The sequence below is a fragment of the Molothrus aeneus genome, unplaced genomic scaffold (genome assembly GCF_037042795.1).
Source record: "Molothrus aeneus isolate 106 unplaced genomic scaffold, BPBGC_Maene_1.0 scaffold_36, whole genome shotgun sequence".
NCBI classification, from domain to species: Eukaryota; Metazoa; Chordata; class Aves; order Passeriformes; family Icteridae; genus Molothrus; species Molothrus aeneus.
Genome location: NW_027099027.1, coordinates 2,984,377 through 2,997,016, shown reverse-complemented (window position 1 = coordinate 2,997,016; position 12,640 = coordinate 2,984,377).

The following is a 12,640-nucleotide window of genomic DNA, read 5'->3' as shown; positions in this document are numbered from 1 at the left end:
CTGGGATCACCTGGACTGGGATCACGTCGATGGGGATCCTGTGGATCAGAACCCTCCAGACTGGAATAGCCTGGAGTGGGATCAAATATGGACTGGGACTGAATGGACTGGAATCCTATGGACTGGGACCACACACACTGGGATCACTTGGACTGGGATCCCAGGGACTGGGACCATATGGATCAGGACCACACGGACTGGGCTCAAATATGGGCTGGGACTGTTTCTGAAAGTAACTTTGTTCTATAGTTTTTATTTCTGTCATTAATTAAGCTTGTTAAAAGGCTGCTTGTGCTAAAGTGCCTGCTTGGGTGGGATAACATCCAATGCACCCAGGATGAGGACACCTGTACAGATCTGCCAACTATCAGCACTCCCCGTCTGAAGGCAGAGTGCACCAAGGCCCAAAAACTGGAGGTGATAAAGAGAAGGAGCCAAAACCACAGCCAAGAAACACACATGCTCTGAAAAGGCAGACCCAGGGAGGGGCCATGTAAAATCATTCCTGGAATATGTAAAGTAGTTTATGGATATGCAGGAGGCTCTATGAATATGCACCAGGCTGATGTAAGGGGAAAGGTATTTCAGGGGATCCCCAAAGGTAACAGGGTGCTCCTGGCTGAGTGCCAAGAGGCACCCGGCCGTAACAACCTTTGCTCCATGGTCCTGGTCTCCCATTGTCCCTTATTAAACTTTGTACATTTTCACAGGAGAGTGAACGTGTTTTTCACAGGCAGCTTCACAGAAACTGGAACACGTGGGGGTTCCCAGGAGTGGGCACCGCTGATCCAGGGCATGGAGGCGCTGCCTGCAATCGTCCATAACCGCCCATAAGGAGCCTCCAGGGCTTTACCCTCCATGAGCTGCAGCAGCCGTGTCGGGAAAGGTGACAAGAGCCCGTGGAATGGTGCTTGTTGCAGGCAGATTGGCCACTTGCAGCTCTTCAAAACTCCACAGCAGCAGATAACCATTGTTTACATTTTGTTCCTGAGGCCTCTCAGCTTTTCAGGAGAAAAAATCCTAAGGAAAGGATTTTTCATAAATAGATGTCAGCGACATGTCACCTTTTTTTTATTTTAGTTAAATTAAAAAAAAAGTGTTTGTAATTCTTTCTGCTCGACTCATGCAGAAGAAAGAACAAACACTTGACAGGTTATCTGTTGCCAATCAAAGCCTCAATCAAGTGCTGATGTGGAATGATCAAGGAAATTCTTCACCTGTAGAACATAAAATTCTATCATATCACTAAAACAATCTTACAATATAAGAAAATGCAAAAACAATGCAAAGAAAGTTCAAGTCTGAACAGCTGAGTTTCAGAAAAACTCCATTGACTGAAGACGTTCCTCTTTGACATCTCTGAAAGTCCCTTTTGGTCCTGAAACAGGTTGCAGAATCCTGAAACAACAAATTGCTAGAGAGAATCCATCAATAGTTATCAGAAATCCATTGACAGTCATCAAACAATTTTGAGAAAATTTCAGGAATGTCTTGGCCACTTTATTGAACCACTTGGGCTGAAGCTAATTTTTGACTCTTCAGTGCTTTTGAGCTGCTACTAGCTCTTTCAATTCTTTTTATTTAATTTTATTTTTTTTCCTTCGGAAAGAGCAGCAGCAGCAGAGAGCCTGAGAGGCCCTGGGGAGCCCTGGCCCTCTTGGAAGGATCAGGAACCCCAGACCTGGCCCACAAAACGGTGGCCCAGGACCTGATGGGGCAAGCAAAGGCCCCAAGCCCAAGAGCCGGCTGGGCGGTGGCCCTGGCCCGGGGAACTGAGCCAAGCAGCCCAGGCCCAGCCCGCCAGGTGGGGTCTGTGTTCTCACAAACCTGCACCCTGCTGCCAATGCAATGGCAGAATGAGTGACCAAACGCTTCCTCCTCCCCGAACCACTGGCCCATACCAGCAGTGGGGGAAGAGAAGCTGTCCCGAGAATCATCATCTCGGATCTGGGGATGTTTTGTCCCCACAGCAAGCGAGCGATGGTCGCTTTCCGCTGTTCCCTCTGCCTCTGCAATGCAAATGCAAAAGGTGTTCCTTCCATCTGCCTCCCAGTCTGGGGACCAGAGGCAGAACTTTCGGGAGCCACCTCCCCCTGGCCACTGGGATGCACGGGCGACGGCAGGCACCCCTGGAACCCGCAAGGGGGGAACCACCGACCGAACACCCACCAACCTGCCAAAAACGCTGAGTTTGAAAGCAGGCAGTCGGGCTGCGCCTGCACTCAGCTACCGAGCTACGCCTCCTCCACAGGAGAGGCCGGCCGCCGCAGCCGCTCTCGCAGGGGCAAACGGCTCAGGACGGTCCGAGCTTGGACATGCCACCGGTTCCAGGACAGCCTCTGACGCAGACACAGAGGACAAAGTCCCCAAAGGCGGCAGAACCGCCAGGGCGGCCGGTGGGGGCAGCAGGGGTGCACGGGACAATGCTGCTGTTGTGTCGCTCAGCTCCGGGAGTGGCAGCACAGGCGCGAGCTCTGTCCCTGCGGGAGGGGATGGCGGGGACAGCACGGGGTCGGCAGCAGCTTCTGCCCCTGGCTCTGGGATCGGCCGCAGAAGCGCAATCGCAAAATCCGGCGGAGTCCGCACGGGAGGTGGCGGAACAGCCGGGGGGGGCGGCACCGCTTGCCGGTCGCTGTCGTCGCTGAGTGCGTTGCCTTGCAGCACAGGCGCAGCCGCGGGAAGCGGTGCTGCTGAGATCGGCCGCGCAGGCGCAGGCAGGGCCGCTGCAGCCGGAGACCCCACAGGCTCTGCTGGAGGGACACCGGCTGGAGGGGCCGCACGCACCCGCGGGGCGGGCTGGGGTGGCCCTGCGGGCTCGGCAGGCGGGGCCCCGAGGACCGGTGCCACCCGCGGCGCTGAGCAGGGCAGGGTCTATGGGCTGGGCGGGGCGGTGCCTGTGGGGCCGGGCGGGGGGCACAGCCCACTCAGACCCCCCCGAGGGTAACGAGGGGGGGAAAAATGGCTCCGTCCGAGCATGCTCCAAAGACGCAGGAAAAAAACAACTTTGGCTGCAGGCAAAATCTCACCCCCCGCTGCGAGTCAGCGGGGCTGGGAAGCAGCAGATCGTCCCCCTCCAAAGGGTCTTCTCCCGTGAGAACTGGGGGGAATGGGGCTTGCCCCCTGCAATCAGCAATCCACTGAAAGGACGCTGCTCTCCGTTTCAAGACCAGGAAGAGCGTCCTGAACCCGGGATAAATCCTGGGCTACCCCAGTCCACGGTCCAAGGCGGCTTCAAAAATGGATTCCATGCATTCCCATATGAACATATCAAGGGCATAGAGCACATTCATAAAAAACCCATAGAGCTTTGCCCATCAAAAAAACGCATAGAAATGTCTCTCTACCATAGGAATTCTGTCCTCTTCACCCTATTTTTGTCAGAGGGCAATAAGTTTCTCCTCTGAAGGGGAGAAATGAACCTCTGCCTCTGTGGGGACCCTCCCCCACATTTGCAGCCACAATCTGCGAAGGGCAGCATTTTCAGGAGGGGAAAAGCTAACAGAACCTTGTGACAGTGTCCAGCACTCTCTGGCCAGCTGCATGGTGCTGCTAGGCTTTCCGGACATCTTTTCTGGAGGCTTTTCAGAAGGTTCCCTTTGTGGTCAGCCTTGCTGTGAACCCTGTCCAAATCAGGATCTTCAGTTCTTCAGCTCCTGGCTAGAATCCACTTCTGTGGTCACTTGTGAGGTGACCATCAATGCCACACACTTGGGGTTTACCCAGTGTAGCAGCTCCTCTGGGCTCTCACCAAGTGATGAATCTCCCTCAGTCACTCAGGGTCACCATCTGTGACTGTGGTCACAGGGGTTTTCAGGTGAGGGAAGAGACGAGAATGTTGACTCCATGTTCAGAAGGCTTGATTTATTATTTTATGATAGATATTACATTAAAACTATACTAAAAAGAAGGAAAAGTTTCATCTCAGAAGGCTAGCTAAGCTAAGAATAGAAAGGAAAAGAATGAAAACAAAGGTCTGTGGCTCGGACAGAGACTGCCGTGACTGGTCACTTATTCCAAACATCCACACGAGACCAATCACGGATCCACCTGTTGCGTTCCACAGCAGCAGATAACCATTGTTTACATTTTGTTTCTGAGGCCTCTCAGCTTCTCAGAAAGAAAAAATTCTAAAGATGGATTTTTAATGAAAAGCTGTCTGCGACAGTCTTGTAGCCACTTATAGGTGGCATCCCTGCCCTGATTGCCTGAGGCATCATGGGCCCATCGAGCTAGGAACAACTCCCCCTTGTGTTGCCAATCTAAGTCTATCTTTGACACCTCTATTTTTGCTGCCTGATCTACCTGCTCGTTGTTTCAGTGTTCCTCATTAGCCTGACTCTTGGGAACGTGGGCAACTACATGGTGGACTTTCACAGGCAGCTTATCTACCCTGGTAGCAATATCTTTCCAGGCATTAGCAGACCAGATTGGCTTTCCCCTACGCGGCCAGTTGGCCTCTTTCCACCTCTCCAGCCATCCCCGCAGAGCATTGGCTACCATCCATGAATCAGTGTAGAGGTAGAGCTTTGGCCACTTCTCTCTCTCAGCAATGTCCAGGGTCAGTTGAACGGCTTTGAGTTCTGCAAGTTGACTTGATCCACCTTCTCCTTCGGTAGCTTGTGCAACCTGTTGTGTGGGGCTCCATACGGCTGCTTTCCACTTCCGGTTCATTCCCACAGTGCGGCAAGAACCATCAGTAAAAAGAGCATATCGTGTATCTTCTGCTGGCAGTTGGTTGTATGGTGGGGCTTCTTCAGCCTGTGTCACTTCTTGTTCCCCTTCATCAGTGAGACCAAAGTTTTCACCTTCCGGCCAGTTTGTAATTATTTCCAGAATCCCAGGGTGATTCAGGTTTCCAAGATGGGCGCGCTGTGTGATAACAGCAATCCATTTACTCCATGTAGCACTGGTGGCATGGTGCATAGAGGGAACCTTTGCTTTGAACATCCACCCCAGCACCGGTAGTCGGGGTGCCAGGAGGAGTTGTGCTTCTGTGCCAGTCACCTCTGAGGCAGCCTGGACTCCTTCATAGGCAACCAAGATTTCCTTCTCTGTGGGAGTGCAGTTGGCCTCAAAGCCTCTGTAACTTCAGCTCCAGAATCCCAGTGGTCGACCCCGAGTCTCCCCAGGCACCTTCTGCCAAAGGCTCCAGGACAAGCCATGGTTCCCGGCTGCAGAATAGAGCATGTTCTTCACCTCTGGTCCCATCCTGACTGGGCCAAGGGCAACTGCATGAGCAATCTCCTGCTTGATCTGGGCAAAGGCTTGTTGCTGCTCCGGGCCCCAGTGGAAAGTGTTCTTCTTGCGGGTGACCAGGTAGAGAGGGCTCACGATCTGACTGTACTCAGGAATGTGCATCCTCCAAAAGCCTATGGCACCCAGGAAAGCTTGTGTCTCTTTCTTATTGGTGGGTGGAGACATTGCTGTGATCTTGTTGATGACGTCTGTAGGAATCTGACGCTGTCCGTCTTGCTACTTCACTCCCAGAAACTGGATCTCTTGAGCAGGTCCCTTGACTTTGCTCTTCTTGATGGCAAAGCCAGCTTTTAGGAGAATCTGGATGATTTTCTCCGCTTTCTCAAACGCTTCTGCTGCTGTCTTCCCCACACAAGGATGTTATCAATATACTGCAGATGTTCTGGAGCCTCACCCCTTTCCAGTGCAGTCTGGATCAGTCCATGGCAGATGGTGGGACTGTGCTTCCATCCCTGGGGCAGTCGCTTCCAGGTGTACTGCACGCCCCTCCAGGTGAAGGCAAACTGAGGCCTGCATTCTGCTGCCAGAGGAATGGAGAAAAATGCATTGGCAATGTCTATAGTGGCATACCTTGCTGCCTTGGACTCAAGCTCCTACTGGAGCTCTAATATGTCTGGCACGGCAGCGCTCAGTGGTGGAGTCACCTCATTCAATGCACGGTAGTCCACAGTCAATCTCCATTCTCCTTCAGATTTTTGCACAGGCCAAATGGGGCTGTTGAAGGGTGAGTGGGTCTTGCTGACCACCCCTTGGCTCTCCAGCTCTCGGATCATCTTATGGATGGGGATCACAGCATCTCGAGTGGTTCTATACTGTCGTCGATGCACTATGGAGGTGGCAATTGGCACTTGTTGCTGTTCTCCCATCAGGCGTCCTACTGCAGATGGATTCTCAGACAGCCCGGGCAAGGTGTTCAATTGCTGGATGCCCTCTGTCTCTACAGCAGCTATCCCAAATACCCACTTGAGTCCTTTTGGGTCTTTGAAATACCCACTTCGAAGGTAGTCTATGCCCAAAAAACATGGGGCCTCTGGGCCAGTCACAATAGGATGTTTCTTCCACTCATTCCCAGTCAGGCTCACATCAGCTTCCACCAAAGTGAAATCCTGGGATCCTCCTGTCACACCAGCAATAGAAACAGACTCTGTCCCCACATGTCTCGATGGGATGAATGTACATTGAGCACCAGTATCAACCAAAGCTTTATACTCTTGTGGTTCCAATGTGCCAGGCCAACGAATCCACACAGACCAGAAAACACGATTTTCCCTGGCCTCTACCTGGCTAGAGGCAGGGCCCCTCTAAGCCTGGTTATCCTTCTTTCCCTGGGCAAATGTCTTGGATGTTCCTTCAAGGGGATCAGACATGGCATCATTAGCATCATACCTGGTGGTTCGGCTACGGGCAACTGGAGCTGCTTTCTTCCTGGTGGCTTCCTTCAATTCACCCACCCGTTGTGCCAGAACAGCAGGAGGTTTTCCATCCCACTTCCTCATGTTTTCTCCACAGTCACGCAGGTAGAACCACAGCTCTGTTTGTGGGGTGTACCTTCTCTGGCCATCTGGGGAACGTCTGCCTTGGATACCAGAACCTCTGATCTGTACTGCCGAGATTTGGAGAAGGTCTTCTTTAATCTCCTCTCTGAGCTTCTTATGATTCTCTTCTATCTTATCCTCTAAGTTCTGCAGACATGTTTCTACCGCTGCAATTCTGGCATGTGTTGGGCCATGTACAGCATCTGCATGTGCTCGGAGCTTCCTTGCCATATCCAGCACAGTCTCATCCCTCTCATCCCGCTTCATTATGGCTAGGGCAGAAGCATATTCGTGTGGCCCAAGTTGCACAAGTTTCCGTCACATCACAGATGTGCATGGCACCAGGTCTGGGTTCCTAGTTGTCACATCATCTGAGAAGATAATCTCTGCCACTGCCATCTCTCTCAGGCGTTGGATCCCTTGCTCTATGGTCTTCCACTGTGTCTGTTGCATATAAAGATCATCTGCACACAGGTATCTTTGTGCAACACTTTCCAAGACCTGTGCCCAGAGGCTGTGAGGGTTTGCCCCCCTCATCATTCCTTGGTCAATGACAGGATCCTGTGACAGGGATCCCAAATGCCTCGCTTCTGTGCCATCCAGAATTGTAGCCTCGCCTGCAGCATCCCAGAGACAGACTAACCAACGAATTATGGATTCATCAGGTCGTCGGGTGTAATCCTTCCGTAAGCCACGAAGGTCCTTCAGGGAAAAAGACTCAGTATTTGCATCTGATCTTGCACCTGCTGCTTTGACTCCTGATTTTATGTCAGGAGGCATTGAGGTTCCTTCTCCTGCATCATCATCATCATCATCCACTGGTCGATTGGTCTTGTCTGTGCATTTCCCACTTCTGGTACTGGTAGCAACAGCCATTGGTTTAGCTGCTGGCTTAGGCTCACTATCTGGTTTGGCTGCTGGCTTTGAGCCTGTGGTGTTGGCTGCAGCCTGAGTGACTGGGACAGCTGCTGATTTATCTCCCTGCCCCCTTGCCTCCGTCTGCTGTCCTACAGTCTCCAACAGAGTGCGATAAGCATATGCCAGGGCCCAGCTCACTGCAGTGCCCTTTCTCTCCTTAGGCTCATCCTGGTATTTCTCTTTCAGATATTTCCCCACCTCAGCTGGGTTCTGAATTTGTTTATGGGGAAAATCCCAGACTATAGGGTCAGAGAATTCCTTCAGGATTTGGCCCATATCCTCCCATTTCCTACACCCCTCAGGATGTTCCATGCCTGGGTCTACTCCTGAGTCAGGGGCCTCATCAGTCTGTCTAGAAATCTCAGCCCTCATTCTGGAGAAACAGCAGACTGTATAGAAGAAGGCTACCAGATTGAATACAAGAAAGATGGTTTCTTTAACATTCAGGGGAAACTGAACATCCTTTACTACTGATGCAACCGATTCATAGGAGAAGAAGGAAAGCAAAGGCTGAAAAGCCTCATTCCCTGCTGCTCCTCCTCTAACAAACTGGACGAATAACCATAGCCAAGAACCATTCATACCTGGAGCAGACCCCAACATGTTTATAAACTTCTTGCACATCATTGCCATCAAGCCCAGCAGGATAGCTATTCTGGTCAAACTACGTATGAGGGACAATACTAGAACTATTTCAGGATAGGAAAATAAACCTAGGGACCACAGAGGTATTAAAATCTCGAAAAACCCTAGGGACCAGAAGCACATGCAAGCCTTCACCCCAACACTCATCATGAATTCAAAAAGCATGGCTATTAACTGCTTCAAAGAAACAGAGAGTAATGGCAACCAAAATACACTCAAAACAGGGTTTTTCCACTCACTCTCTCGAGCCCAGTGTTGGGCGCCAAGATTTTGTCGTGGTTTAGGGCAAATTTGGAGGAGAATTTCCAAATTAGGGCCCCTCCAGTAAGCAAACCCACACGGTCCCTCCCCCCAACTGGTTCGGGAAGGATTCCTCGGAGAGGAGTGGAAAGAACCTGTTTATTTAACAGGCACAGCACCCCCCAGCACACAAAATGAACAATACCGGATGGCAACACTGAAAAAGGATGACAAATTCAGAAAGTCTCTCTTGGGGGTGGTCACTCTGTTCTCAGTCCCTCCGGCGCTGGGGCTGCTGCTGCAGGCCAGAAGGTGCAGGATTTTGGTGTTTCCCAGGTCCCAGTCCGGAGCAGGTTCGAAATGGTCAGAAAAAGGAAAGGAGAAACAGTCCAGGAAGAAATTGGACAGTTTAGCTAAACTAGCTAATGAGCAAAAGCAAGCAGAAGCGAAGCAAGCAAGAGCGAGAGAGCAAAGCGAAAAGCAAAAGCAGCAAAAGCCAAAGCTGCAGTCTCTGTGTCCCGCCAGGCTGATAAGAAAACCAAACCAAAACTTTCCCTCTTCAGAGCCGGTCTTAAAGGTACAGAACATAATATCCAACATTAACAGAACACATGAATGGGGATACAAGCATCATAACGTCACCCTAGGACACTGGCATCGTACTGGGAGTGTCTGGGAGTAACTGGGATCAAACTGGAGGTGACTGGACTTATACTGGGAGCAACTGGGACCACAGCGGGGGCAAATGGCATCGGGTAAGGTGTGACCGGGCTCATACTGGAAGTGACTGGGGCCACACTGGGCTCTTACTGAGACGGACTGAGAGTGAAAGGAACCATACAGGGCATGACTGGGAGCCGCTGGGACCGTGTCGGGGACAACTGGGATCCTACCGGGAGTGATTTGGACCATACTGGGAGCGACCGGGACCCACCGGTGAGGCGGCGGCGGAGCTGGGAGGCGGCCGCAGCGCAGGTGGGAGCCGCGCTGGGTTGTGCGGGGGCTCGGGGCTCGCTGCGGGCCTCGGGGGCGGCAGGGGGCTCAGGCGGGTTCCTTGTGCCGTGTCCGGCCCGTGGTGCCGCTGCCGTGAGGGCGCTGCGGGAGCGGCTGCCCGCGGTCTCCTTGCGGCCGCTGCCTCGGCAGGAGCCGCTGCCGGAGCAGCGCTGGCTCGGCCCGGTTCCTGTGGCTGGGACAGAGGCGGCTGCCCCGTGCCCGCGGCTGTGCGGGGAAATTCACGTGGCCGGAGGTTTCTGTGCCCCGAGGAGACAGAGGAGTCCTGTACAAGTGACTTTATTGCTGAGCAGAGGGAGAGGCCGTGGCGCATTTGCCGTGCGCTCTCTGCCATTGTTGTAGTTCGCAGCCTCCTTTTTATCCTCATTTTCCCGGCTCATCTCCCTCTCCCTTTGCCCACTGCCTGAGGTACTTGGAAGGTTCAGACCTCCCGATCTGCCAACTGCACGTCCTCGTTAATGTGCACCCCCACTTTTGTAGAACAGCCGATATTCACGGCTCTGTTAAGTCTTTTTTGTTCTCGACGTTCAGGAATTTAGCTCACTTTCTGTGAGCAGCAGTCCATGTTAATTAATAACATTTATTGAAGCTGGTGGTTTCGCCCGGTACTTCCTTATCTACAAGTCCCTGGCCCCTCGCTCAGCTGCTGAATGAGCTGCACTCTCAAGGTGTGGAGCATGGTAAAAAGGTGAGAGTTGCTGTAGCACATCAGAGCAGAAGCAGCATTCGTTTAACCCATGGTCTGCCAGGGAACCACAAAACCATGTCCCATTCCCATCCTTTCCACGTTTGGACTGGTACATGAGCTGCTTTTTTGTTTCCTTTGTTATCTGTTTCACCACTTTTGCTTTGTCATCTATTTGCCAAGACCAGTTTGAGTCATTTGATTTTCCACAAACTCCTCTTTTCTCTGCTAACAGATGATCTGATCCCATCCCATGGTGAAATGTTGTGTTCCTCATTTCAGTGGATTGCTCAGCAGGAAGGTCAGGAGCTGGAGCTGTCTGGGTGGTTATTCCGAGGGCAGCTTGTAATCTAATGGTGCCATTGAAATGAGAAATGGGTTCTGTGGCTCCTGATATGAATTGGTTTGGGTTCCCAGGGGCTGGTCCATGGTGTTGTAGGATTTGTTCTGCTGGCCGTTCATCTTCTGCCCATTTTTGGCCGCTCTCTCCAGCCAGGGCTGCATCAATTGACCATTTTTCTCTAATTAAATCATCAAATACTTGGATTCCCAACTGATTTCCCGGAACTTGTGGTAGCAAGAACATCTCAGTGCTCTAATCCACCCTATATAACACAGACAGTGACAGCACACGTTGGAGTGGGCAGAGGGATGATTCCCCCCCATTTATTTATAGTGAAGTTTTCCCAACATTCTCCATTTGCTGTTTCCCTTTGCAGCTTCACCCGTTTCTGTTGCAGGGTCAGATATCCTCACCCCGGGCTCTGCCTTGAGCTGTGCAAATTCCATCAGTGCAAGCAGGCAGAGCTCGGGGTGAGGGGCAGGGGGAATCAGCCCAATTCCCGCCCCAGGCAAGAGACCCAGGTACATTGGCCAGGCTTTGCCCAGCAGGGTTCATTTGCATTTCTGAAGCTCCTCTCCTGGCTGACTAGAACCAAAGCTTCTCTTCCAGGGCAGCCATCTGGTGAGTCACATGTGGCCCCCCGGAATCTGCTTTTTTTAAAAAAAGTATTAACTATTTAAGAGTTAAAAGTATCACGGTTAAAGCTCTTCAATTTTACAAAATGCAACATAAAGGCGAACATGGAAAAACCCAGACCAAAAATTGATTCTCACCCTTCTGTCCCAAACCTACCTGACAATATAAAGTAGGATTATTATAAAAAATGTTTCTCATGTTGTAATCTTATCACTGAAACTGTAGGGAAAACAAAAACTCTCCAAGAATCTCTTTAGTGTGAGAGAGTCAAGGCATTGCTTGGTTCTGGCCAGGATGTGCAACAGAAATACTTTCATCCACACATAGCCCGGCTGTGCAGAAAAAATCATTCCATGACATGTCAGTTTTACTCGATTTTTCCTAAACTTTACGTAGTCTGAACCAATCTAAATCCACTGCTTTAATGTTCATTGCTTCCAAGTCGTGTAAGTTTTTAGTGTTTGGTTTCCTATTAGACTCGGATTTCTTCCCCTCTGATGTGAATTCCGTCCACACTCCTGGATTTCCTTCTCAGCCTTTTCCAGACCAGGTGTCTCCAGCGGTGCGGGGGCAGTGTCTGGGGCAGCTGTTGGTTGCTGTTTGCTGCGGGGCGTTGATGTTTTGTTGCTGGTCCTTATCTCTGTGGGTGTCTTTTGGGCTATTCCCAGTCTGTTCGGATGTTAAACTCATCTCCATTGAGTGGTGGAGATGAGTTTAACATCCGAACAGACTGGGAACCCCTTAAATAAAACCTTTAAAATTTCTTTCCCAAAGGCAAACCTTTGAGTAGAGAAACCTTTCTGAGCAGAGAAAGAAGATTTAAAAGAAGCAGAATGGGTGCATTTTGCAGCAATGCAGTCGCAGTCAGCCCAGAGTGTGGGTGTGAGTGAGCCCCAGAGTGGAATTGTGCCGTGGTGCTCCCCAGCAGCTGTGGCAGTGCAGGCCCAGCCAGCGCTGGAGCTGCAGCAGTGGCAGCGAGGCTTGGCCGCAGTGGCTGGAGGTGCCAGAGGAGGGTGGCCAGGATTCCCGAGGGTTTGAGCAGAGGATCTGTGGGCAGGCCCAGGGGCTTGGCCCGCTGTGGAGCCCTGGCTGCTGCTGCGTTGCCTTCAGGGCAGGCTCGGGGGCGGCTCCCATGGTCCTGCTGCAGGCGGGAAGTGCAAATCTCCGGGGCTTCAGAGCCCCTGAGGCCAGGCTGAGGGGTCCCCCCGTGCTCAGCTGTGCTGGCGGCTGTTTCTGGCCTCAGGGACACTTGGCGTGGGCCCCTTGGCCACCAGTGGTGCTGCTTTGCACTCCTTAGGCAGGAGCCGATGTCCTGGCTGGGTGTTGGCAACAGCAAAGTCCCAGGGCAGGCTCTGTGCCAGCCCAGCTTCC